Source organism: Prionailurus viverrinus, chromosome D1, assembly GCF_022837055.1.
Source record: "Prionailurus viverrinus isolate Anna chromosome D1, UM_Priviv_1.0, whole genome shotgun sequence".
In the NCBI taxonomy this organism is placed as follows: domain Eukaryota; kingdom Metazoa; phylum Chordata; class Mammalia; order Carnivora; family Felidae; genus Prionailurus; species Prionailurus viverrinus.
In genome coordinates, this window is record NC_062570.1 from 36,242,879 (window position 1) to 36,269,979 (window position 27,101).

The 27,101-nt window shown below is 35.6% G+C and overlaps 1 long non-coding RNA gene across 2 annotated transcripts; it reads left to right on the forward strand.

The window, feature by feature from the left end:
• Nucleotides 1–304: 304 nt before the first annotated feature.
• LOC125146709 (uncharacterized) lies at nt 305–27,101 on the forward strand. Of its 2 annotated transcripts, XR_007144849.1 has the most exons (5): nt 305–566; nt 6,090–6,317; nt 12,392–12,423; nt 15,416–15,609; nt 26,929–27,101. It is a non-coding gene; the product is annotated as an uncharacterized LOC125146709 (long non-coding RNA). The 2 variants fall into 2 exon arrangements; XR_007144850.1 differs by lacking the exon at nt 12,392–12,423.

Here is a 27,101-nt window from a genome sequence, read left to right on the forward strand (position 1 = left end):
ATGCATATATTTAAGAGACTGAAAAACTTAATCCCCCCAAAATATTCCCCCCTATCCATACAGATAAATCCATATTTCCCAACTAGTGGCTACTAAACCCTGAGAAATTTCTTCTTTTTATGAGTATAATTTTTTAACTCTCTATTCCAGAAAAGCTGTATTTTCAACTCACTCTTCTAAATAAAGCTCCCTCCCCCCACCTCCTCCTGCCAAACAAAACATTCTTTCAGAGTCTTCTGTTCCCAGGGTTTCCAAACAAAGAGCTATGCTTAGCAACGCTCTACTTGATTTCCTTCTACAAATTTTGGTGTTGTCCCTTCAGTCAGGAGTGAGCCCCTGATGCTCTGCCCAGGTCACTCCACGAGGAGAGATCATGCCAGGTAGTCCCTGATGGCTCTCCTCCTCAGAGTCCCTGTGACTAAACACCTGAGAAAGTTCTGCTCCTGACTAATGCTCTACTCCCTTTGCAGTAAAGCACCACATAAGCTTTTCTTTTTGTGTCTTAAGTGTCCTTGGCATAATCTTTGATTTGATTTGCTGCACTACTCAGGAGTCTTATGGATAAGGTAAGATCATAGATTAAGTATTTCCCTGTTGTTCATTCTTGTCATTTGAATATGAGCAATCATCTGCTATTTAATGTGACTCCACATTGTTACCTATCTTCTTACATGTACAAACATTATGGTACCAACCACACTAAATATTTGAAGCTCTGCAGAATTTTACCAAGAACAGTTTAGAACGTCAATAGCCATTCTGGAATCCTTGGTGTATGAATAAACTTGTTATACAATAAACCCTCTGTGTGGTACCTTAGAATAAAAGGATTTGAAGATTTTAAGTATTCAATGGTCAGCAATTTTTGATTCATATTAAAGAGGCCTCAAAAATACATGAAAAGTCTAAAATTATTTCCATTAAGACTTGCTTAGAAAAAGATAATAAAAACCATGAAATTTATCTCCTTTCCTCACCAACCAACCAACTATAAAATGGCCTCCCTCCTGGACTCTTGTACTTTGACTCCCACTTCCTGTTGCTCTGCCCCTTGTCTTGCATCTCTTCCGAACTGTTTTTTTTTCTTTGGCTGCCCTTTTCTACACACCTCCTCTCTTAATGTCTATCTTGGGTAGAGAAAATGACCAGTCCCATTAGTTCTAGAGTTAAAAACTTGGTGAAGATAGAATTTACAAAATCTAACCAAGGACTTTTCAAACCCTCAAATGGAAAAACAAAGGTTTACTAAAGAATTTAAGATTGTTCTAAGAAATTACAGTTTAGAATTCTCTCTATGAATTAGTCATATCCTCATGAGACATAGAATTGCTTAAACTTGGTTAGAAATATCAGGATGAATTAATTACTAAAATAAATTCAAATATATGCATTGATAGTTGAACACGGATGGATATGAAAAGAGTGTAAAGTAGGAAAAAACCTATTAGCAGCTATCCTTAGGTATTTTTTGTTAAAATTCCCTGTTTAAAATGCAGATGTGCAGAGAAAGGAGAAATTATCCCTTGATTTCAGGGTTCACTTAACTACCTTCTTCTGAGCATACTCCAGTCTTAATAAGGGTAGAAGATATTATCACTACCTCATCTACTTTGCTATTGTTATAGTTGTTAGTGAGTGTATACCCACCCAGTGGGCCAATCAGTAAGCAGTGGTCTTCAACCTTTTGATTTAAGTCATGTTGTTCCAACAAGAACTTAGGTGCATAGACCAGAATCAAGTTTGAATCCTTAAACTTTTTTTAGTCTGCCTAACATCCAGAGAGTATACCAGCCCAGCCTGCTGAGGATTTCAACTAGGGGAGAGAAAGAAGTCTGAAAACCACGAATGGTCAGGTTAGAATCTTGAGTATTCAAAAGAAGTCTGTCTAGCCTCCCCTGCAGTCCTACTGTCCCTCTCAGTACTTAAGAAGTAGCCAAGAAGAGATGGTACCTTTCTGGGAACAGTTGCATTTAATGTCCAAACTGCCTTAATAAGGTGTATGGACCAAGAGAAGGTGAGGGAAGTAGAGTTAGACTATCAGCTAACTGAATATTGTCTGCCACAAAAGTCAGATTGACAGGCTGCAATGGGTGTAGACAGCTGAACACATGTACATAGTAATTGTAATGGCCCTATCAGTATGGCTGGAATTAACTGATCAGAAAAACAGGGGGAAAAATCAACACTAGAAATGCCACAGATAGCACTGATGCTTGTCGATAACCAGATAGAGTCAATCTGCCAAAAACGGGCAGAAGGTCATGTTCCATGAGACGTTGCCTCCCTCATCTTACCAGACGTTGCTTCTGGTAGGAATCACAAATTTGACATGCAATCATACCCACCGCATTAGAAACAATGAAGTTTTTTGTTTTGTTTATGTTTGTTTAATGCCTAGTCTATGATTGTGGGCATATTGCCAGGGCCAGTGTGGTGAATACATGTGGTGATCTGGTAGTCCAGACAGTGTGAGCACTATCCAGGGCTTCGTGCCAGTTGGTCTCGTCAGTAAATAGGCCCTTTCTGTGAGCATCTGTATCAGTTGCCCAGAGATTTCAATTGGCAACCACAATTTGGTTGCACAGTTAATGTTCCCAAAGGTGTGTGTCCCTAATCTACAATAGTCCCACAATTTGAGTCCCATCCACTGAGCAGAGCAAGTGTGCCCCCGTTCAGTTCATGAATTTAGACCAACTCACATTTCTTTTCAAACTATATGTGTAGATAGACACATATCTAGACAGGAGGAAATATTAAATACTAAATATTATGTTTGCCTATAGATATATACAACTCATGGTATATTCTAGGGAGACAGTAGTTGATATTCCATCTCCACAATTTTTCCCATTAAATTCAAATGTTTGTCAAAATAATCATATTTTTAAAAAAACTTTTTTAGTGTGACCAATTGATAGTTGCCAATTAGGTATCCATTGTGGTAGGAGCTTTAAGTTTACTTATTAGGCATAGTGAATTTACTAATTAAGTTCATCGTTCTGTATCCCCCAAAAGTCATGGCCTGAGCTGCTTTCGCTTCACAAGTGCCTAAGCTATTAGTTAGGAATGAGACAGAAAATAAAATCCCACTTTGTTGGATTGAAATTCTAAAAGCCAAGTGCATGCTAAGTTAATTATGTAAATTGTTCCTTCAAAAAATTGTAGCTTCAAAAAGGAAAAAAAGGCTAATATATTGTTTTAAAGAAGAATCTATGTAGCATAAATAACAATTTCTTTATAAAGATGTATTTTCTTTAACTGACATAGTTCTTAGACTCCTAGAAGAATAAACAAGATAAAGGAATAGAATGAGGTTGATTTCATGAAATTTCAGTAGGATAAATATGTTGATTAGTACTGAGTAAAAATTCAGTATAGGTCAAATATACAAATTAGGAGATTTTTTTTTTAATTTTAATCAGAGATACCTGTGTATGAACTTTAAGTGAATAAAATCGAAAGATGTGATAAAAAGGCCCAGGGAATTTTCTCTATGATTCTACTTCATACAGATTTATATTGTATACTTACAATGGAAGTTTTGTATACATATAATTTTTGCAATACAACAGGTGTATTCAAGCATATCTTTTTTTTTTAAAGCTTTTCTTTTTCTTTTTATTTTTTAAATTTTTTTTTTCGACGTTTATTTATTTTTGGGACAGAGAGAGACAGAGCATGAACGGGGGAAGGGCAGAGAGAGAGGGAGACACAGAATCAGAAACAGTCTCCAGGCTCTGAGCCATCAGCCCAGAGCCCGACGCGGGGCTCGAACTCACAGACCGCAAGATCGTGACCTGGCTGAAGTCGGACGCTTAACCGACTGCGCCACCCAGGCGCCCCCAAGCATATCTTATATAGAAAACTACATAATTTTTATAATTATGTGTCATTTGGCCAATTTTAAGCATTCTATCATCAGTATTATATATTAGTTAATAGTATATTTGAAATTCTTTTTTTATTTCATAGATCCCATATTTACATATTTATAAAAGAGAAAAAAGCTCAATATTTTTATATAATTACATTTGTAATGTATAAATAGTTTCTCAAAAGAATTGCCACTAAGACATGTATTCACTATACTTTTATTGCTTATGTAAAATTGTTTTCTTATTCTTCAAGAACCACTAGAAGTTTCATACGTTATTTTGAAAAACAAAAAAGTAAAATCAACTTGGAGTGTATGGCGTTTTTATTCACTATATACTATTTTACCATCTCCAACTCTACATGTCAGATCCAAATCAGATAGACAAAAAGAGAGCAATTATCAGCTGAGACATTTTGCATTCTTTCATGGGGTCACCTTTTAAATAAAACCTATTAGTATTCTATGAATATAGAATACACTGTGCATTCAAAATAGAAGACATGCAAAAGGGACTGAATTCTCAAAGGAGAAGGGTTATCTGCACACATTCATAATCAAAATAGCCAGATAACAGAAAATAGGGCTGCACACATTACACGTAACCCTGGACAGCTGTAACTCTGAGCGGGTCCTACGAGGAATGGGATATACACAGCCATCTGTTCCCAGACATTCCTGACATTCTAGAATTGATTTGCTACTATCACAAGTCAATTAAGGACATTTGTTTTTAGCAGGGCATACAAAAATAGGAAGCAAAATAACATTGAACTGTCAACTTTTTGCTTTGATGGCTCATCCTGGAATAGGAAGCAATGGAAAAGGGAATTATGAATATTATACCTTTTTGTTCTTTTGTAAAGTTATGTGAACAACCCTTACATCTCATAAATGATTCTTCTCTCAAAGAAAGATGCAGACGTAGATATTTGAAAAACACCAAATGGCTACTGCTTCATTTTCACAGCTGATTAAACATCAGGAATATTGGTATATGTCAAATCTGTATTAAGAGTGGGCATTAAGGAAATCATTTTCTTACTTTCTATAAAGCTGTGTTTATAATTAAAATGAATTTGCAGCACAGATGTATGGTTTGCTACATGCATCTGGGGATCTCAAAATGCTTGCAACATGTAAATATTTTTAAAGGATTGCTACACCTGAATTCACATAAAAAGATCATTGGGCTAAGAAAGATCCATTTAAAATTAGACATCTTCATCAGTGTGTTAACTACAGCAGTATATGTGAGGTGATGAGATTGAAATAATCTTTACTACGGAACAAGTCAGATTTCATAACTCATACTTCAACCATCCTTTCATGGAACATGAGTGTTCTTACCTTAAGAGAAAGGTAATTATATATTTTAGCATATGAAAGTGCAAATAGCCACTTCTTTTAAACTATGTAATGTCATAGGTCATTGATTATTGAAATGATATTGGTAATGGCAAGACAGTGCTGTATACAGGCAGCACGTTCTTTCAAGAATGATCTGGGCATGACATTTCCACACCCACCCAATTTCTCTAGCATTTTACCTGCACCACACAATAGCATGTGGTTAGTAATTTTAAGTAATTTACAGATTGCAGAATATTCCTCACATATATAATCACATTTAATCTTTACAATGATCTCGCAAGATAAGTTTGGGGTAAAGTGTGGAACAATCAGGGAGGTATGAAATATAGATAGTAGATGTTGTTATTAGATAGATAGTAAAGACTGTTACTGACTACATTTAAAAATGAAGTAACTAGTAGATATTTTTAGTTTAATTCATTTTTGTTAAGTTGAAGTTATAGGATTTTAGATGCACACTTAGGAGCAACAATATGAGTGAGATTGCCAGCTCTTAGCAGATGATGTCTCAGGATTTTAATATACTCATTTTCACCTTAAAAAATGTGAAGAGTGAAGCTCAGCAGACCACTCAGTAGAAGAATCAGATAAGTAATTTCCTGCAGAAGAATGTCTACACATTAAGAAATGAAACAGAGTTAGGTTAAGTAATGTAACATTGTGTTGAGTTAGGCTAGAAGAATGAATAATGTGTATGCTTTATGTGAGAGTTGCTGAATATAGATAAGGGATATGAAAAACAAGAGACAAAAGGATTCAAAAATCACTATATAGTCACAAAGAGGATTAAAAAATACAGCCCTTCTAACTAATATATATACACTTTGTTTTTCCACTTTAGGAACAAATTGACATGAAGAAAGTTGTCACAAATTCTTGGATCTCTAATGTGAAAGATTGATACAATTAAGATGTTCCTGAATTTCCAAAAAGTTTAGCGCTATTAGTGTTATAACAAATTATTAGCTATTTTTCCCCAAGAATTCTGAAATTCTCAATCCAGGACTGTTTGACACCGAGTAACAACTAACACTGTTTATGAAGATTCGAGCAATATCGTGGTATATATGTAAGTCAAGAATAACACATTTTGCATATCAATCAGTCCAAGTGTTCGATTCCAGGAAATATAGAAATGTTTCTGTGTTTCTAAGTAGCACCTGGAAATAGAAGGGACAATGTTCTTGTACAGCCTTGGGGAAATAGTGGAAAGTAGGGAGCCCTCGGAGGCTAAGAAGCACATGACAACTCCTCTTGTGCAGCCTTTCTCGCTTTCTGACTGTAATTTCCTTTGGAACCTGGCAAGGATGATTCACCCCTGAGGGTAATGCATTGACCTTAACAGAAAGGAGGGATGGAGAGGGGGGCAACTATGGGTTTATTATTAGATATGCTTTACAGAAGTGAAGTTTTTAAAAGTTTCAGAAAGTGGTGTTTAAATTACTATATAGCTGCAGGACACCTGTATTTTCTGTGCTAACTATGTATGCATGTTTTATGAAGCTATTTAATCTGCAATTCACTTTTTAAAAAAAAGCAATCACCATAGCAACTGACATCAGAAAAGTTTTAACACAAGAAGTGTGTCAGGCAATTACATACACATACAGTGTAGCCTGCTTAAGCTACGAATGCCTGGTTTCAGGAAAGTGAGAGTTAATTCATTGTTTTAGTTATTTTTTTCTTATCACCTTAGGCAAATAATGAGGGTGGTGAAGTATAAGCAAAGTAAAAACTACTGAATGTTAACTGAAACATTGCTACTGGCCAATACGGAGGCCCTTCCTAAAGTGGCCTGGGCAATTTTAAAAGAAAGTCTAATTTAAGAGACTGAATACCTTTCAGTCATAAAGTATTCTCTGTAAAGAAAATAATTATATTCCCCACATGAGCACATTCAATGTGATTTTCACATCCCAAAGTCACAGGAATTCTGGAGACTAATTGCTTTCTTTCAGTAGCATAATTATGCTATGTCCATAAGAAACTACCTCTCATCTCAGATCAGTACAGACACACAAACATGTGAAAATTTTTAAAAATACTTAATGTAATTTTATCAACAACCAAAAATTCTAAGCATGTTATATTTTGATAATGTACAATACATGATATTTTTTTCTGCTTGTAATAGAATTAATAGAAGCCATGTTTGGCTATGAAATTTTATTGAAACACAAATATAGCATGTTAAACATGTTTAGCTATAAGATTTGATTTAAACAAAGATTTCCTTATATTTTGAAGTTTTATAAAACTATTTTTTTAATTTTCATTTTGAAAGTATGCTTTAATGATAGATTTTACTTCTTAAATCCCACTTATTAAAATTTGTTTCTGAAAATATTTCAAATCATCACTGTGCAAAATTATAACAATCTAGATTATAATTCATGAATAACTAAAATGATAATTTACTTTTAATATTCAGTTAGGTTACTTATTCAATATTTACTGACTACATTTTATTATATATACATTACTCTTCTATGGATAATTAAAAAAATATTTATATGATCCCTGCCTTTAAAAAGCATATATTATAAAATACATTAAATATATATGTATTATATATTATGCAATCTATAAAAGACAGCTTAAATAAAAGCTAAATTATAAAATTCATTCAAGAAATTATCTACTCACCTTTGGATCTACTTTGTGTAATCCCAAAGGAAACCCATTACAACTTTTTGTTTTTATCTTTATATGTGAAATGAAATAATCTCATTTGTATTATTTTCCCAGAATCAAAATGTAACCACAAAAAATTACATTTCAAATTCACGTATATGCAGGGTCTTTGAGAATTAAAATTTAGATTTGGCTTAATTTCCTCTTTGCTGGAGAACCACTTTTCCTCACCTCTGGAAATCAGCACACGGATTCTATCAGTATAAAACACTTCTTCTAAAGACGTCTCCTCCCCAGTAAACTTCATCTCAATCTGTTTTAGGAGTGTAGCACCTGCTTTTTTTTTTGGCTGCACACTTGGCCCTGAGTTACACCTTCTTCTAAAGCTCAAGATTTGGTTTCTTTTAGACTTGTGAATCTTTGCCTTATATTAACCAGCTTCCTTACAGGATCCCTGACTAACTTCATTTTGGTTTTCATGATCTGAATGTTCTTTTGAGGTATTTTTTTTAACATGCTTGTTTATTTTATTTGTTCAAATATATGTCATTCCATTTATATTATTTTTATTTATTTTATTTATTTTATTTGAGAGAGAGAGAGAGAGAGAGAGAGAAAGAGAGAGAGAGAGAGAGAGAGAGAGAGAGAGAGAGAAAATCTTAAGCAGGTTCTACACTCAGCATGGTGCCCAATGCTTGACTCATCCCATGGCCCTGGAATCATGACCTGAGCCAAAATCAAGAGTCAGATGCTCAACCACCTAAGTGTCCAGGCACCCCTGTCATTCCATTTCTATAGTCTATTGTTTTTTCTGATCCTCAATTGTTGCCTTATGTCCACTCCATGCTTCAACCTGTTTCTTAAGGGTGTGATGTTTTCCCCATTGTTACTCTTGGCCCTGTTTTTGGCCCATTGTTAATTTATGGAGATCTTACTCTATCACTTTCACTTAGCCCTTTCCGAAGTAGGAAATCTTAATCTGTGATCCAATGACCTTTCACCAATGAAAACATTGATAGACTCATACAATTTATATATATGTTTTTCATGAATTAACATTTACACATTTCTTTTTGAGGGAAACTTTCAGTTTCCTTAAGGGGCTGCTGACCCTCCTAAATTTTAAGGATAATTGCTCTTAATTCCCATTTATATTTCCTATTATTTCTTTTATTCTGTGTTCTAATAGATACCACATCTTCTACCGGCTTCATTTCCTTCTTTCTTCTCTCTTTCTGAGTATTGCATTGGACTCAAAATTCTTAACCCTATACTGTCTCCATTAGAGGACCAACTTCATTTCACTACTTTGGCTACATGGGAACAAAAGACCTCAAGATTTCTGGTTTACACCTCAAATATCACCATTTACCTAAAAGGCATCCTCATCAAATTCAAACTGACTAAAATTGGACTTCTTATCTTTTCTCTAAAATTATATCCCTCATTTAATCTGTCAGTGGCACTATAATTCTTTTTGATCCACTAGGCACAAAGCTTTGGAAATACATCTTCTTTTTTTTTTTAAACATTTTTTTTTTAACGTTGATTCACTTTTTTTTTTTTTTTAATTTTTTTTTTTTTCAACGTTTATTTATTTTTGGGACAGAGAGAGACAGAGCATGAACGCGGGAGGGGCAGAGAGAGAGGGAGACACAGAACGTTGATTCACTTTTTGAGAGACAGAGAGAAAGCACAAGCCGGGGAGGGGCAAAGAGAGAGAATCTGAAGCAGGCTTCAGGCTCTGAGTTGTCAGCACAGAGCCCAAAGTGAGGTTCGAACTCACCAACTGCAAGGTCATGACCTGAGCAAAAGTCAGCCACTTAACTGACTGAGGCACCCAGGCACACTGGAAATAAGTCTTCTTTATCCTTCATCTTCAAGTCTCAGGTGAAACCTGCCTCCAACTCTATTGCATCACACAATTTAAACTTTCTACTGTCACCTTGCATTTCTCTCAGGCCACAATTATTGACATCACTTGTTTAACATTTTCCTACTCTACAACTCATCTCTAAACACTGTTATCAGAATAAACTTTTTAAGACAATGGGTTATTATTGGCTTGCCGTTTTCAGAAAACTGCTGGTACGTACTAATTGTCCTGGTGCTAAATGCCACACTTCTAAGCCTATGATTAAGAGACTCCACAATTTGGTTCATAGTATTGTTTCCAAACTTACCTCCCCAGTGCTTGCACAACCTCTTTAAGAACTCTATTTTCTAAAAATAAACAAAAACTGTTCCACAATATATCACACGTAATATTCTTATATTAATATTGTGGCTAAAAATGCCACTTTCGGGGCGCCTGGGTGGCTCAGTCGGTTAAGCGTCTGACTTCAGCTCAGGTCACGATCTCGCAGTCTGTGAGTTCGAGCCCCGCGTCCAGCTCTGGGCTGATGGCTCAGAGCCTGGAGCCTGCTTCTGATTCTGTGTCTCCCTCTCTCTCTGCCCCTCCCCCATTCATGCTCTGTCTCTCTCTGTCTCAAAAATAAATAAACGTTAAAAAAAATAAAAAATAAATAAAAATGTCACTTTCATCTTGATCAAGTTATACTCATTATTTCAAAACTCATTTTCAAGTTCAATCCAGGAAGTATTCCCTGATTTTTCTACATGTTCCTGGTATTAATTCTTGAAAGTGATATTAAAAATAAAACCAGACTCTCTTACTTTCTTTGCAAAGTATTTAGCCTATTTAAAAGGCACGGAATATTGGAATTGTCTTGCCATTTTATGAATATTACTGACTAGCATGCGAGTGAGGTCTTCAACCGCAAAGATTGTGCTTTTACCATCTGTTTGCGAGCCCAGAGAGTTCTTAGTTTATATAGGCTACAAACTCAGAGATTTTTGCTTGAAAATGATTTTACGGGAGCATATCATTTTTATTATTTTTTATTTTTTTAAATGTTTATTTTTGAGAGAGAGAGCATGGGAGAGTGGGGGGGGGGGAGGGAGGAAAGAGAGAGGGACAGAGGATCTGCAGCAGGCTCTGTGCTGACAGCAGCGAGCTCGACGCGGGGCTCGAGCTCACAAACTGTGAGATCATGACCTGAGCTGAAGTCAGACACTTAACCAACTGAGCCACCCAGGTGTTGCAGTAGAAGCATATCAATTTTAGCAGAGTATTTATAAGAAGGCTGCCAGAAAAAAATACAGGATACCTGGCTAAAATGGAATTTCATAAATACAGTATAATCTATTTATGAAATAATTATTTAATAATTAATGAATAATATTTTAGTAAATGTATTTATATCCCATGAAATATTTGAGACATATTTATACTAAAAATTATCTTTTTATCTGAATTCAAATTTCATTTTGTGCTTGTGTTTATTAAATCTGGCATATTTAGTTTATAAGACTTGTTTTCTTCTTATAAGATAATCAATCATATGGAAATTAAAATTAACATTATTGGTGTGAAAGTAGAACATTATTTCAGTATTTTTCTTCCTCTCACATTTAAAATGCAATAGAATATATTGTGAAAAAAGTTAGAAATACCTTGAATTTTGTGCCCTAAGTTTTTAATCCAACTGTCTTCGTCTCGTTGCAACTTACAACTCCCTAAATGAGCCAGTGGCTTCTTTCTCTTTTTTCTTAAACAGTGTTTATTTGTTTTTTTTAATCTTTAACATATTATGCAAACTTGATATACGCCAGGCACTTGTTTAGATGCTGGTGATATAGCAGCAAATAAGATGAACAAAGCACCTGCTTTAAAGTAACAAACATGATAATATAAAAAGAAAATTAAAAAAAATAATTTCAGAGAGCAAAAAAATGTTAGAAGAAAAACAAGCAGGTAGAGATGTAAGAGTTGTATGATCAGGGAAGTTTTGTGAATAAGGCCACAAGTGAGCAGAAGCTTGAGTAGCAAAGAACCTTCCAGAGATGGCTGAAGCAAAACCCTAATGGAAGAACAAGATTAACATACCAGCCAAGGAATGTGACTGGACCTTACAGCAGTAGGGAAAGTGAGTGGTTACAGATGGGGAGGGACCGGTGAGTAGAGGACATCTCATGTAGGAACTTACTAGTCATGTTAAATATATTGGGTTCAATATTAAATATTTTAATGCCTGTTTAAAAAACATGGCTCTGAACATGACATGGAAAGTTAATTTTTGAAGGAAAGAGACAAGAGCAAAACTAGAGCAGCCGGTCAGGTGGCTCTTTTAGCAGCCCAGGAAAGACACACCACACTGGTGGTGTTCTACTCTGGGATGAGAAGTGGAGATGGTGAATCAGAGATGAATTCAGGATTCATTTCAAGCTCACAAGGAACAAATTCTGTCAATAGAATACTGAAGGCAAGAGGATGATACAAGATAACTTTTGGGTTTTGATCTGGGTATCTGGATGAATGGGAAGATAGAAGGATCATGATTAGCAGGACTGAAATGATTCACAAGTTCAGGCGTGTTCCCCACTGTTACTAGGACAAGGGGGAAAAGCCCTTGTTGGTGATTATGAATCCTTTCTTATCTGTTTCAGGAAAAACATCATGGTTGGCAACGCTCACACAGGTACAATAGTATATGTATTATCAGTGAGGGAGGAAATGTTTTAGGGACATTAACTTCAATTTAATATGCATGCCAATATTTAGTCTGAAAACAAGAGGCCAGTCTTATTATTTATATTTAGTATAAGTTCCTTATAACCTTTGTGGCAAGTGCTAGTAGATGCTAATTAATAACTTGCAGTTCAATGCCCAGGCTCCTCTCTGTGTATACCTATATCATATTAACTGAGTTCCCATTATTTTCTCTAATAAGCCTTAACTCTTTCTTTATTCTACACTCTTCCTCTCTAAACTCTGAATTGGCTTTGAGACCAAGAACACTAGTTAAAATATTTTTATGTTAAGAGATTTTCTCAGCACACTATTTAGTGGATAAAACATATTCATAAACACATGTTAAATAAAGAGATCAATACCTTAGGAAAAGAAATCAAATTTGAAAATAATTGCAAAGACAAGTTTTTTCCCCAGATGAGGTATATAATGGCTAAGGCCTTAATCTCAAAGTCAGATTTTGAGTCTGTACCTTATACTGATATCAGCATGTGAAACTCAGCAGGGACACTGCATTTTGAGCATTAAACCAGGTTAATCTGCAGTGCAAACACCTTAGCTCTCAAATCTAAGGCAGCTTTTTGACCCTTCATGTCATCTCTTTCTATAAACCATACAGTTCACATAAGGATTCTGTTCTTTCTGATTAAGAGAGGAAGGAGATTCTGTCAGCTAAATCAATATCTTACTACTGGAAAAAAAATAGAAAATTGTAAATAACAGTAGCAATTTCCTATGATTGGTGAAATGCCATGGCAAAGCAACCATGATTCTTTCCAGGGCTAGGAAATTCACTTTTTATCCTAGACATCTCATTCCAATAATTTAAAGGTTTACAAGAGAATGAAAACACCATGTTTTTATAGCATGTTTCTGCAATGGTATGTTAAGTTTCATGAGTAAAACTAACCACAATCACTAACATTTGACACTTCTACCTGTATTACCTATTTCATATTTAGAACGTCGTATGGAGCATATTAATAACCATTTCAAGTTTTCTAAATAAAGAAATAAATGCCACTGTATAATATGTGCAGGTACATAATTTCTAAGATGTTTCTTTGCATTAAATAACAGGTGTCACTGTGCCCATGCACATCAGTGACCCACATAGCCAGTGATGTGCTAGCAAATGTTTAACAATCCACTGTCAAAAGATGAACAAGGCTTAATTCATAACATTTGACAGATTCTATGGTATAAATACTCCAAATATGGATGATTTCAAGTTATTCATGTGATATCATTGAATGGTGTAGCTTGAAGAAAATAAGAATATACAGTGTTCTTGAACTAGTGAGTTGTACTACATTTACAAGTTGATATTTGATGGTCACCATTGTTCTTATCACAAATCAAAAATCTTAAAAAAAGAACAACCTTTCTAATTGGATATTTTGCAAGCATTTTGCCCAAAACTGGATGTCCCTCCTTTATTACATATTCTACGTGTGTTCAGTTCTACTCACTGGTTTTTATTCTAAGCTTTTTCCTGCACTAGCTTAGAACTAGATGGGCAAATACGTGGTACACACACCATTATTGTTCCCCACAATATCTTTGTGGGTATCATATACATGACTACAGTCATTTCCTCTTCAGATTTAAATCCATCATCCTTCTCAACATAGCACTCCAGGAAGCCATTTCTAGTTAAATATTGTTTGACAAATTGTTGCAACTGCTTTACCAATCTCTCTACTTCTAGTTCTCATAATATGTTCTTAGTATTAACAATAATGAAAATTTATGGAATCCCTTCCATCTGCATAGTAGGATTCTAAATACTTTATATCTAATAACTCATTTAATCATTCTAATACTATTAAATAAGTTCTATTTTTAAATCTATTTATATGGATAATACAATCAAGAGATGGAGGTTAAGTAAATTTTTCCAGTTTCGTAAATAGAGAGCCTGGAATCAAAACCAGACATTTTGACGTTCTCATTTCACTTTGAAATCAAGATTCTCATATTATTTCTTAAAAATTTATTTCTAGAGGCCTTAAATGTCCCCATGTCTCTGATTCTCCTGAAGTCCCGATCTTTTTGGCCTTCAGCAAGCACATTTATTAAGATGATTATCACACTGCGTGTCTCATAAGTTTGAGCAAAATTTAAAACTATATCATACTTTTATGCTATCCAATTCAAGGCTGTAAAATCATTTGTCTTCATCATTCACTCTATTTTGAATTCTAAGCACTGAACTGAATTTTCCCTAAAATAATCACAGAAAATCGTAGACTGGCTACTGTTTGACCTGATTGAGTTCCTCATATTTTCTAGGCATGATATAAATTAAGTACTACTTTTCTAACCCTTAATTGATGTTATTCCATATTTAAAAGTGGTATGTGTGTATATTTTCATTCCTGTTTTTATTATAATAATCTTTCCTTTATCGTAATTTAAATAAATATAATTTTATACTTAACAAGGTGTTTATGTATAAATATATAACATATAATTTATTTTTTTGAAGAATGTGATATCCACAGAATAGAAAAAATATTTTAAAAAGTAAAAACATGAGATAGCAGTGGTAATTAAAAAGCGTTCTATAGGTACAATAGCTTTAGATAATCTTGAATAATTTTTAGAGCATCTATTTCAATTCTTCTTTGCTATTCATCATCCTAAAATTTAAGAATGTGTTAAGTACTCAAGGCACCTAAAACAGATTTTTTAAGTATAATGTATAGTATGTAAATAGATAGATAGATAGATAGATACATAGATAGATAAGATAGATAGATAGATAGATTAGACAGATAGATATCCCTTATCCTACAACCTCATCCTTGAATTCTTTTCCATCTCTGGTATAAAACTTATTTACCATCTCTGGGAATTTTTTTTCTTGTGTGGATTCTACTGGCATTATTGTGATATTAATAATCCATCTTATAAAATGGTTCTTTTTTTTGCAGTGGGCTCCATTTTTTAATTATCTGGATTGTTCCTTTTGAGGAAATCATCATAGACCATTTGGAGTCCTAAGGCATCATCTGAAAAAAAGGCAAATGATCACCTCCCAGATATCTGCTCTATTGAAGGGCTCTCAAACCATCAATGCACTTGTCCATCAGAAAGATTGGCTCCAGACTGCTCAGTCTACTCCTATGTAATTACAACATAAGTGGAATCATTTCACTGCTTGACTTATTTTCTTCAAAAAGTATAGAAAATTATTATTCTAAACATTATTAATTTAAACACAACATTTTACTAAAAGATAAACATAATTAACTACTAAGAAGAAAACTGACTTTTACGCTAGTCAGATTATGGTATTTAATTAATTAATTCATTCATTCATTTTTTAAAATTATTTAATTTTATTTTAATTATTTTATTTTATTTTATTTTTTTATTATTTAAAATTTATTGTCAACTTAGCTAACATACAATGTAGGCTTGACTTCAGAGGTAGATTTCTGCGATTCATCACTCACATACAACACTCAGTGCTCATCTCAACAAGTGCCCTCCTCAATGCCCATCACCCATTTTTCCCATCCCCTCCATTTGCCAACTCGCCACCCTCTTCAAAATTCAGTTTTTTCTCTGTATTTTACAGTCTCTAATGGTTTGCTTCCCTTTCTATTTGTATCTTATTTTTCTTTCCCTTCCACCATGGCCAACTGCTAAGTTTCTCAAATTCCACGTATGAGTGAAATCATATCATATCTGTCTTTCTCTGACTTATTTCACTTAGTGTTATATCCTCCAGTTCCATCCACGTTGTTGCAAATGGCAAGATTTCATTCTTTTTTAATCACTAATATTCCATTGTATATATATACCACATCTTCATTATCATTCATCAGTTGATGGTCATTTGGACTTTTTCCATAATTTAGCTATTTATAATAGTGTTGCTATAAACATTGGACTGATGTGCCCCTTTGAATCAGCACTCCTGTATCCCTTGGATGAATTTCTAGTAGTGCAATTGCTGTGTTATAGAGTAATTCTATTTTTAATTTTTTGAGGAACCTCAACACTGTTTTCCAGAGTGGCTATACCAGTTTGCATTCCCACCAACAGTGCAAGAGGGTTCTCGTTTCCCCACATCCTCACTAACATCCGTTGTTTCCTGATTTGTTAATTTTAGCCACTCAGACTGGTGTGTGAGGTGATATCTCAATGTAGTTTTGATTTGCATTTCTCTGAAGATGAGGATGTTGAGCATCTTTTTATATGTCTGTTGGCCATGTGGATGTCTTCTTTGGAAAATTTCCATTCATGTCTTCTGCCCATTTCTTCACTGGTTTATTTGTTTTTCAGGTGTTGAGTTTAGCAAGCTTTTATGTATTTTGGATAGTAACCCTTTATCTGATATGTCATTTGCAAATATCTTCTCCCATTTCATCAGTTGTCTTTTAGTTTTGTTGATTGTTTCCTTTGCTGTACAGAAGATTTTTATCTTGATGAGGTCCCTATAGTTCATTTTTGCTTTTATTTCCCTTGCCTTCAGAGACATGTAAAGTAAGAAGTTTATGTGGCTGAGGTCAAAGAGGTTTTCGCCTCTTTTTTTCTCTAGGATTTTGATGGTTTTCTATCTCATATTTAGGTTTTTCATCCACTTTAAATTTATTTTTTGTCTATAGTGTAACAAAGTGGTCCAGTTTCATTCTTCTGCATGTTGTTGTCCAGGTCTCTGAGCACCATTGCTAAAGAGACTGTCTTTTTTCCATTGGATACTCTTTCCTGCTTTGTAGAAGATTAGTTGGCCATACATTTGTCGGTCAAATTCTGGGTTCTCTGTTCTGTTCCATTGGTCTATGTCTCTGTTTTTGTGCCAATACCATACTGTCTTGATGATTACAGCTTAGTAGTAGAGGCTAAAGTCTGGGATTGTGATGCCTCCCACTTTGGTTTTCTTTTCAACATTACTTTGGCTATATGGAGTCTTTTGTAGTTTCATACAAATTTTAGGATTGTTTGTTCTAGGTCTGTGAAGAATGCTGGTGGTATTTTGACTGGGAATGCTTTGCATGTGTAGATTGCTTTTGGGTAGCAATATTTGTTCTTCTAATCCATGAGCGTGGAATAATTTTTCCATTCCTTTGTGTCTTCAATTTCTTTCATAAGCTTTCTATAGGTTCAGAGTACAGATCTTTTACCTTTTTAAATAGGTTTATTCCTAGGAATTTTATGGTTCTTAGTGCAATTGTAAATGGGATCTATTTCTTGATTTTTCTTCCTGTTGCTTCATTATTGGTGTAAGGAAATGCAACAGATTTCTGTACATTGATTTTATATTCTGTGACTTTGCTGAATTCATGTATTAGTTCTAGCCGATTTTTGGTGGAGTCTGTTGGGTTTTCCATGTAGAGTATCATAACATCTGTGAAGAATATTAGCTTGACTTCTTCATTGCTTATTTGATGGCCTTTTATTTCATTTTGTTGTCTGATTGCTGAGTCTAGGACTTCCAACACTATGTTAAACAACAGTGGTGAGAGTGGACATCTCTGTCATGTTCCTGATCTCATCAGGAAAGCTCTCAGATTTTCCCCATTGAGGATGATGGTAGCTATGGGTCTTTCATATATGGCTTTTATGACATTAATATATGTTGCTTCCATCCTTTCTTGAGTTTTTGTTAGGAAAGGATGCTAAGCATTTTGTCAAATGCTTTTTCTGCATCTTTTGACAGGATCATATGGTTCTTATCCTTTCTTTTATTAATGTGATGTGTCACATTCATTGATTTGCAAATATTGAAACAGCCCTGCAGCCCAGGAATTAATCTCACATGATCATGGTGAATAATTCTTTTAATATACTGTTGAATTTGATTTGCTAATATCTTGTTGAGAGTTTTTGCATCCATGTTCATCAGGGATATTGGCCTGTAATTTTCCTTTATAGTGGGGTCTTTCTCTGGTTTGGAATAAAGGTAATGCTGGCTTAATAGAATGAGTCTGGAAGTTTCCCTTCCACTTCTCTTTTTTGGAACAGCTTGAGAAGGATAGGTATTAATTCTGTTTCAAATGTCTGTATAATTCCCTTGGGAGGCCATCTAGCCCAGGACTCTTATTTGTTGGGAGGTTTTTGATAACTTATTCAATTTCTTTGATGGTTATGGGTTGGTTCAAATTTTCTATTTCTTCCTGTTTGAGTTTTGGTAGTGTGTGGGTGTTGGGAATTTTTCCATTTCCTCCAGGCTGTACAGTTTGTTGGCATGTAATTTTTCATACTATTCTCTAATAATTGTTTGGATTTCTGTGGTATTGGTTGTGATCTTCCCTCTTTCATTTTATCTACTATCTATTTCAGTCCTCTATCTTTTCTTTTTGAGAACTCTGGCTAGGGTTTATCAATTTTGTTTATTTTTTTCAAAAAACCAGCTCTTAGATTCATTGATCTGCTCTCTCTCTTTTTTTAATTCTGTTAAAAATTCCTCTAAGTGTAAGGTTAGGCTATGTATTTGGGACCTTTCTTGCTTCTTGATATAGGCCTGAATTGCAATGTATTTCCCTCTTAGGGGTGCCTTTGCTGCATCACAAAGAGTTTGGACTGTCATGTTTTCATTTTCATTTGCTTCCATATATTTTGTTAATTTCTTCTTTAATTTACTGGTTGATCCATTCATTCCTTAATTGGATGTTCTTTAACCTCCATGTATTTGGGGTCTTTCCAAATTTTTTCTTGTGATTGATTTCAAGTTTCATAGTGTTGTGATCTGAAAATATGCAGGGTATGATCTCACTATTTTTACTTGTTGAGGGTTTTTTTATGACCCACTGTGTGATCTATTTTGAAGAATGTTCCATGTGCACTTGAGGATAATGTGTCTTCTGCTGCTTTTGGATAAAAAGTTCTAAATATATCTATTAAGTCCATCTGATCCAGTGTGTCATTCAGAACCATTTTCCTTATAGAATTTTTGCCTCAATTATTTGTTCATTGTTGTAAGTGGAGTGTTAAAGTCCCCTACAATCATGGTATTATTATCTATACATTTATTTAGGTTGGTGATTAGTTTATATATTTGGGTCTCTGTTGGGGGCATAAGCATTGTTAGCTCTTCATGATGAGTAAACACCCTAATTATGATATAATGCTCTTCATCTCTTGTTACAGCCTTTAGTTTAAAATCTAGTTTGTCTAATGTAAATATGGCTACCTGGCTTTCATTTGCCATCCAGTAGCATGGTAGATATTTGTCCATCCCCTCACTTTGAATCTACAGGTGTCCTCAGGTCTAAAATGAGTCTATCGTAGGCAGCATATAGATAGATCATTTTTTTTAATACATTCTGATACCTTATGTGTTTTGATTGGGGCATTTAGTCCATTTACATTCAGAGTGATTATTGGAAGATGGAGTTAGTGTCATTGTGTTAACTGTAGGTTTCATGCTTGTTGTGATGTCTCTGGTCCTTTGTAGTCTTTGTTGCATTCCACTCACAGTCTCCCTTAGGATCTCCTGCAGGGTTGATTTAGTAGTCATGAACTCCTTCAGTATTTGTTAGTCTGGGAAAGCCTTTTTTTTCTCCTTCTATTCTGAATGATAGCTTTGTTGGGTAAAGGATTCTTGGCTGCATATATTTCTCAGTCATCACGTTGAATACCTCATGATACTCCCTTCTGGCCTGCTCATTTTCTGTCCAGAGATCTGCTGCTAACCTGATTTGTCTTCCCTTGCTAGGTTAGGGTTTTCTTTTCCTTACTATTTTCAGGATTCTTTCCTTATCTCTGTATTTTGAAAATTGTACTACAATATTTCTTTGCATTGGCCTGCTTGTGTTGATTTTGTTCTCTGGTCTCCTGGATTTGGATGTCTGTTTCTTCCACCAGATTTGGGGATGTTTTCAGCTATAGTTTGCTCAAATAAGTCTTCTTCCCCTTTTCCCCTCTCCTCTTGGACTCCTATGATATGAATGTTATTATGCTTTATGGAGTTGCTGGGTTCCCTGAATCTACATATGTGATTCAGAATATTTCCTCCCCTCTTCTTTTCAGCTCTATAATTTTCCATTATTTTATACTCTACATCACTTATTCATTCCCCTGTTTCTATTCTTTGGCCATTACAATCAAACAGTTTTGCATCTCAGTTACAGCATGTTTTATTTGGGTCTGACTAGTTTTTATGTCTGTGATGTGGGACTCCATTGTCTTCTTTTTTTTTATTTCAGCTGCTATCTTTATGATTGTTGTTTTAAATTCTGATTTAGGCATATTACTTATATATGTTTTCATTTGACCCCTAGCTGTGACCTCATTGTTCTTTCTTTGGGATGAATTCCTCCATCTTGACATTTTGTTGAGGTCTTTGCCTTCTGTGTGTTAGAAAAGCCTGTTATGTTTCCTACTCTTGAGAGTAAAGGGTGTATTAAGAAGAGGTCATATTGTGTCCAGGGCCTCATGCTTCAGGAAGTGTCTCTGGTGATGCTATTTGCACTCTTTTGTTGTGTTTTGTCTGCTCTATCTCTCATATCAGTTCTCTGCAGAGTTTTTTCTTGCCTGCAGTGGGGAGTGTTTGGACCTTGTCCACTGTGTGGTGAATTTAATAATTGTGTTTTTTTGTATGCTTGTTAAAAAAGGCTAGATCTTATTTCCTGTAGAGCTGAAGCTTTTCAGCACTCTATGCTCAGTAGATTTGGTGGATGTGGGGGGATTTGTGCTGGTCTTCTGGAGGAAGGGCCTGCTGCTCCTCTGACTCTCAGGCACACTTGCCATAGTAAAAAAGCACCCACAGAGCACAAAGGGGATGGGCTAGGTGTAAGGGCCTCAAGCCTCCACTGTGGGCTCTGTGATGCTCCCTGAACTCCATCTCTGCTGATGGGTGGTGGTAAAAATGACATTATTCAGCTCTCTTGTCCCTGGAGAGGGGAGTTCGTGCCCTTCACTGTTCAGGAAGCTCTCACAGAAGAGTAAAAAGTGTCCCCTCATTTGTCTCAGGGTTCCTTCAGATCCTTGCTTTTACCCTGTCTATATCTGTGCCATCTGCTCACCTGATAGCACAATACTCCTGTGATTTACCTTAGGTATGCCAGCTGGGTTTCAAAACTCCAAAATTTAGGGACTGGGCATGGCATGGACCCATGCAGATCCTCTGCAGAGTCTTGCCATGCTGTGGCTGATGCCAGTTTGTCCCAGAACACACAAACACACAGGTGCTTGGAGTTTATAGCAAAGCACAGAAAAAAGCTGGCATCGAGGTTAGCTGTCCTCAGTAGCTGCCCCTGTTCCTTTTGCTAATGAACAGGGCAGCTCAGTGGCTCCTGCTGACTCATTTGTCCCCGTAGAGGCAGTGCCACCTCTCCCACATGAGCTCTAAGAAGGGGAACTGTCTTTCCCAGTGTGGCTCAGGGGATCTTTTAGAGCATGCTGTGTGCTCCCGAGCCTCTCCCCTCTTCCTCCACAGAAGTACCTCTATGCCCACCAGGCTCCACCCCAGCTATAGTGTGGAATTCTAAAACTTCAGACTGAGCTCTGTTGCTTGTGAAATTGGCAGTTATCAGCCATTCTCATGTTCCTTGTCAATGATTTTGGGGAAGTGTTTTTCCTGGCAAGTACAATGCCTTGCATCCGCCCTACTCTCTTGCACTCTCTCTCTCTCTTTCTCTCCTCTCTCCCTGATCATGGCTCCTGAGGATTCTTTTCTCCCCAAATCTTATCTCTGCACCTCCTACCCTCCACCATGTGGCCTCTGTTCTAGCTCTAGTTGTGCAATTTGTTCTCTAAAGTCCTCAGAATGATTCCCTAGGTGTTCAGAATGATTTGACATTTATTTAGCTGTGTTTGAGGGATGAGTCAAGCATAAGGTCCTTCTACTACTCTGCCTTCTTAATTCCTCTCCTCTAAATATGCTCTTTTACCATCTCTAGTTTCATTGTTCTGGCAAATCATCTGCTGCTATTTTTTTTTCTTCCTTTATATACAACATGTCTTTTTTAATTAGCTGTTTCTAATTATCTTTTTTTTTCCAGTTTTAAGCAATTTGATTATGATGTATATCAATGCAATATTCCTAAAGTCTCTTTTGCTTCGGGCTTACTAAGCTTCTTAGACTTGCAAGTTTACATTTTTTTCATTAAGTTTTAAATATTTTCAGATATTTCTTAAAATAATTTTCCTTCCTTTATTGTTTTCTTTCAAGTGCTACAATTATACATGTAATAGGCCAGAACTTCTGATACTGTATTGTGTTGATATCCCTCTGCTTTAAATTTCAAATACTTTCTATTTCTATATTTTGTTTGTTTATTTATTTATTTAATTTGAGAGAGAGAGAGAGTGTGTGTGCAAATGAGGATAGAAGCAGAGGAAGAGAGAGAGAGAAGCTTAAGCAGTCTTCATGCTGAGTGTACCCAATAGTGAGTGATACCCAACAGTATAATTGCTTGATCATGGGATAGTTCTATTTTTAAATTTTTTGAGGAAGCTGCATACTGTTTTCCAAAGTCGAAGCACCAGTTTGAATTCCCATCAACAGTGCAAGAGGGCTCCCTTTTCTCCATATCCTCACCAGCACCGTTGTTTCTTGTGTTGTTGTTTTCATCCATTCTGTAAGGTGTGAGGTTATATCTCCGTATAGTTTTGAGTTGAATTTCTCTGTTGATAAGTGATGATGAACACATTGTCATGTATTTATTGGCCATCTGGATGTCTTTTTGGAGAAATATCTGTTCATATCTTCTGGATCCCTTTATAATGGATTATTTGTTTTTTTGGGTGTTAAGTTGTACAAGTAATTTATATATTTTTCATATTAACTCTTTGTTTGATATGTCATTTGCAAAATATCCTCTGCCATTATATAGGTTGCCTTTCAGTTGCATTATTTCCTTAGAGGTGCAGAAACTTTTTATTTGGATGTGATACCAAGAGTTTGTTTTTGCTTTTATTTCCCTTGCCTCAGGGGACCTCTCTAGAAAATAATTGCTACAGCCAATGTCAGAGAAGGTACTGCCTGTGCTCTCTTTTAGGAATTTTATAGTCCCAAATCTCAGAGTTAGGTCTTCATTTTAACTTTATTTTTGTGTATGGTATAATGAATTGGCCCAATTTCATTTTTTTGTATGTGACTTGCCTATAGTTGTGAGCTCATTTCTATGTTTTCTATTTGATTCTATTGATCTATGTGTCTATTTTTGTACCAGTACCATACTGTTTTGATCACTACAGCTTTGTAAAATATCTTGACATCTGGAATTGTGATGCCTCCAGCTTTGTTTTTCTTTTTCAAGAGTAATTTGGCTGATCAGAGTCTTTTGTAGTTCCATTCAAATTTTAGGATAATTTGTTCTAATTCTGTGAAAAATTTTGTTGGTATTTTGATAGGAATTGCATTAAATGTGTAGATTGCTTTAGGTAGTATAGATATTTTAACAATATTTGTTCTTCTAATCCATGAGCATGGAACGTCTTGCCATTGCTTTATGTCAATTTCTTTCATCATTGATTTATAGTTTTCAGAGTACATCTCTTTGATTAGGTTTATTCCTAAGTATTTTATTATTTTTGGTTCAATTATAATTTGGATTATTTTCTTAATTTTTAAAAATGTTCATTATTTTTGAAAGAGAAAAAGAGAGATAGAGCACAAACAGGGAAAGGGGAAGAAAGAGAGGGAGACACAGAATCTGACCCAGGCCCCAGGCTCTGAGGTGTCAGGACAGAACCCAATGTGGGGCTCAAACTCACAAACTGTGAGATCATGACCTGCACCAAAGTTGGATGCTCAACTGACTGAGCTACTCAGGTGCCCCAATGGAATTGTTTTCTTAATTTCTCTTTCTGTTACCTCATTACTTGTGTATAAAAATTCAACAAATGTCTCTACATTGATTTTGTATCCTGCAACATTACTGAATTAATTTATCAATTCTAGGAATTTTTGGTGGAGTTTTTCAGATTTTCTACATATAGTATCATGTCATCTACAAATAAGGAATGTTTTATTCATTCCTTACAGATTTAGATGCCTTTTATTTTGATTGCTGTGGCTAGGACTTGCAGTACCATGTTGAATAAAAGCGGTGAGAGTGGACATCATGTCTTGTTCCTGACCTGAAAGGAAAAACCCACAGCTTTTCCCCATTGATGATGATATTACTTGTGAGTTTTCCATATATAGCCTTTATTATATTGAGGTATGTTTATCTAAATCTACTTTGTCAAGGATTTTTATCATGAATGGATGTTGTATTTTGTCAAATACCTTTTCTGCATCTATTTAAATGATCATATGGATCTTATCCTTTCTCCTACTGATGTGATGTTTCAGGTTAATTGATGTGTGAATTCTGAACAACCCTTGCATCCTGGGAATAAATTTCATTTAATCATGGTGAATGATTTTTTTTTATGTATTTTTTGATTCATTGCTAATATTTTGTTGAGTACTTTGCATCTATGTTTATCAGAGATATTGGCCTGTAGTTCTTTTTTTTAGTAGTTTATTTAACTGGTTTTGGTATCATGGTAATGTTGGCCTCATAGGATAAATTCAGAAGTTTTCTATTTTTTTAAATAGTTTGAGAAGAATAGGTACTAACTCTTATTTAAATGTTTGGTAGAATTCACTTGTGAACTCATCTGGCTCTAGACTTTTTTGCTGTGAATTTTTGGTTGTTGGCTTAATTTTGTTGTTGCTAATTGGTATTTTTTTTATATTGCTGCTTTTAATTTTTTTTCTTTATCACTCTATTTTGCCATTTTAATTATAATATATCTTAGTGTGGATCTGCTTTTGTTGATTTTGTTGGGGGTTCTTTGTGCCTTCTGGATTTGGATATCTGTTTTCTCCCCCACATTAGGGAAGTTTTTATCTATTATCTATTCAAATAAATTTTCTGCCCCCTTTTATCACTCTTCTTATAGGGCTTCTATAATGGAAATATTATTACATTTGATAGAGTCACTGAGTTCCCTAAGTCTAGTCTTATTTTACATAATTATTTTGTCTCTCTTTTGTTCAGCTTGATTATGTTCCATTACTCTATCTTCTAGGTCATTATCTCATTCCTTTGCTTCTTCTAGCCTACTGTTCATTTCATTAAGTGTGTTTCTCATTCCATTTATTGAACCTTTTGTCTCTGCTATTTTACTCCTTAACTCTGTGTTAAGAATCTTACTCATGCCTTCCACTCTTTTCTCAAGTCCAGTGAGTATCTTTATAATTATTACCTTAAATTCTCTATCAGACATTGTCCTTATATCTGTTTTGCTTAGATTTCTGGCCATGACCTTGAGGCCTTCTTTCATTTGGTACAATTTCCACTGTCTCTGTCTTCTCATTTTTCTCTAAGTCTCTGTTTCTGTGTGTTAAGAAAGTCAAGTATATCTCCTGTTCTTCAGGGTTATGACTTTATGAGGGAGAGCTCCTGTAGTGCCCTGCAGTGTAGTGTATCCTATTCCCCTAGGCTTGGTGTTTCAGGGAGTGTCTCAAGTGTGTGTTGCACATGCTCTGCTATTGTATCCTGGCCACTGTATCCTTCAGGCCAGTCATTTCCAGAAGCTCTCTTTGCCTCTTGTGGGCAGTGTCTGGTCCCTGGTCTGAATTGGTGCATTGTAACTAGATGTGCTCTGATCTGCTTGTGAAACGAGATGTGTCTCCACCACCACTGGGACTAAGGCCCTGCAAAACTTTCAGGTTAGGTGATGTGATGTGGGCAAGGGTTTGGCCCTGTCTTCTGGGAGAGGGAGTCCAGGGCACTGGGACTGAGGCAAGCCCACATAGCTGAAACATAACTGGGAAATGGTTTCACCAGAGGGTGAGGGACTGGGGCTTGGTGTAAGCAAGTTAGGTAGTGAATATTGCTGTGCTGGTTCTCACAAGTGGCTCTATATTTATATTGAGAGTCAGGGGAGGGAAATGGCACCTGCCAATTCTTTTTCTCTGGGAGGGGGTCTCTCCATGAATGTTACTTGTCTATGACAAGCTTCAAGCTTGGAGAAGAGCAAATAACCTCCCAGTGTGTGCCCCCTGCACTTTTCAGATCTCTGTTTTCATGCTGTATGTCCACAGGCTGTTTGCCCTGCCCTCTCTCCAAGAGCCACCCAAATGCCTCCAGGCTGCCCATGATCCATGCCCACTGACCATTAAAACTCTAGGTTTTAAGCCCTCCTGATTGCCAGAACACGTGAAGTTTGGCCCCTCTGGCTTTCCAAGCCAGTTTTTGGGAATTCATCTTCCCTGTGTGGGCTCCTCTGTGTGTTATTCTGTTGGAATATCAGAGCCCGGAATCATTTTATTTACAAATTGCTTCTTTCCTCTTACTTACTGATGTCATTCACATCAGCCTGTGGCAAATATTGGCTAAATACTCCCAATCCTGTTTACTTTTCCTGGGCACACACAATGCTATTTCCTAGGCCACCTATGTAGTCAGTTCCAGGTCATGGAAAGTCATTTAGCTAACTGATGTAACTAAATGTGACATATAATAATTTGAGTTTTGGCCCTTATTATTTCCAGAGAAATATTTAGATAATCCTGTTTTCACACCCATGCTGCTGGAAATAAAGAATTTTGAGATGATGGTGTGCCATGATAAAGAAATTTGACACCTTCAGTCAACTGGTCAGAAGAGAGACAGACGTCCAAAAGGATTCATCTCAAATAAACAAGATTGTGACTGGAATGAGACA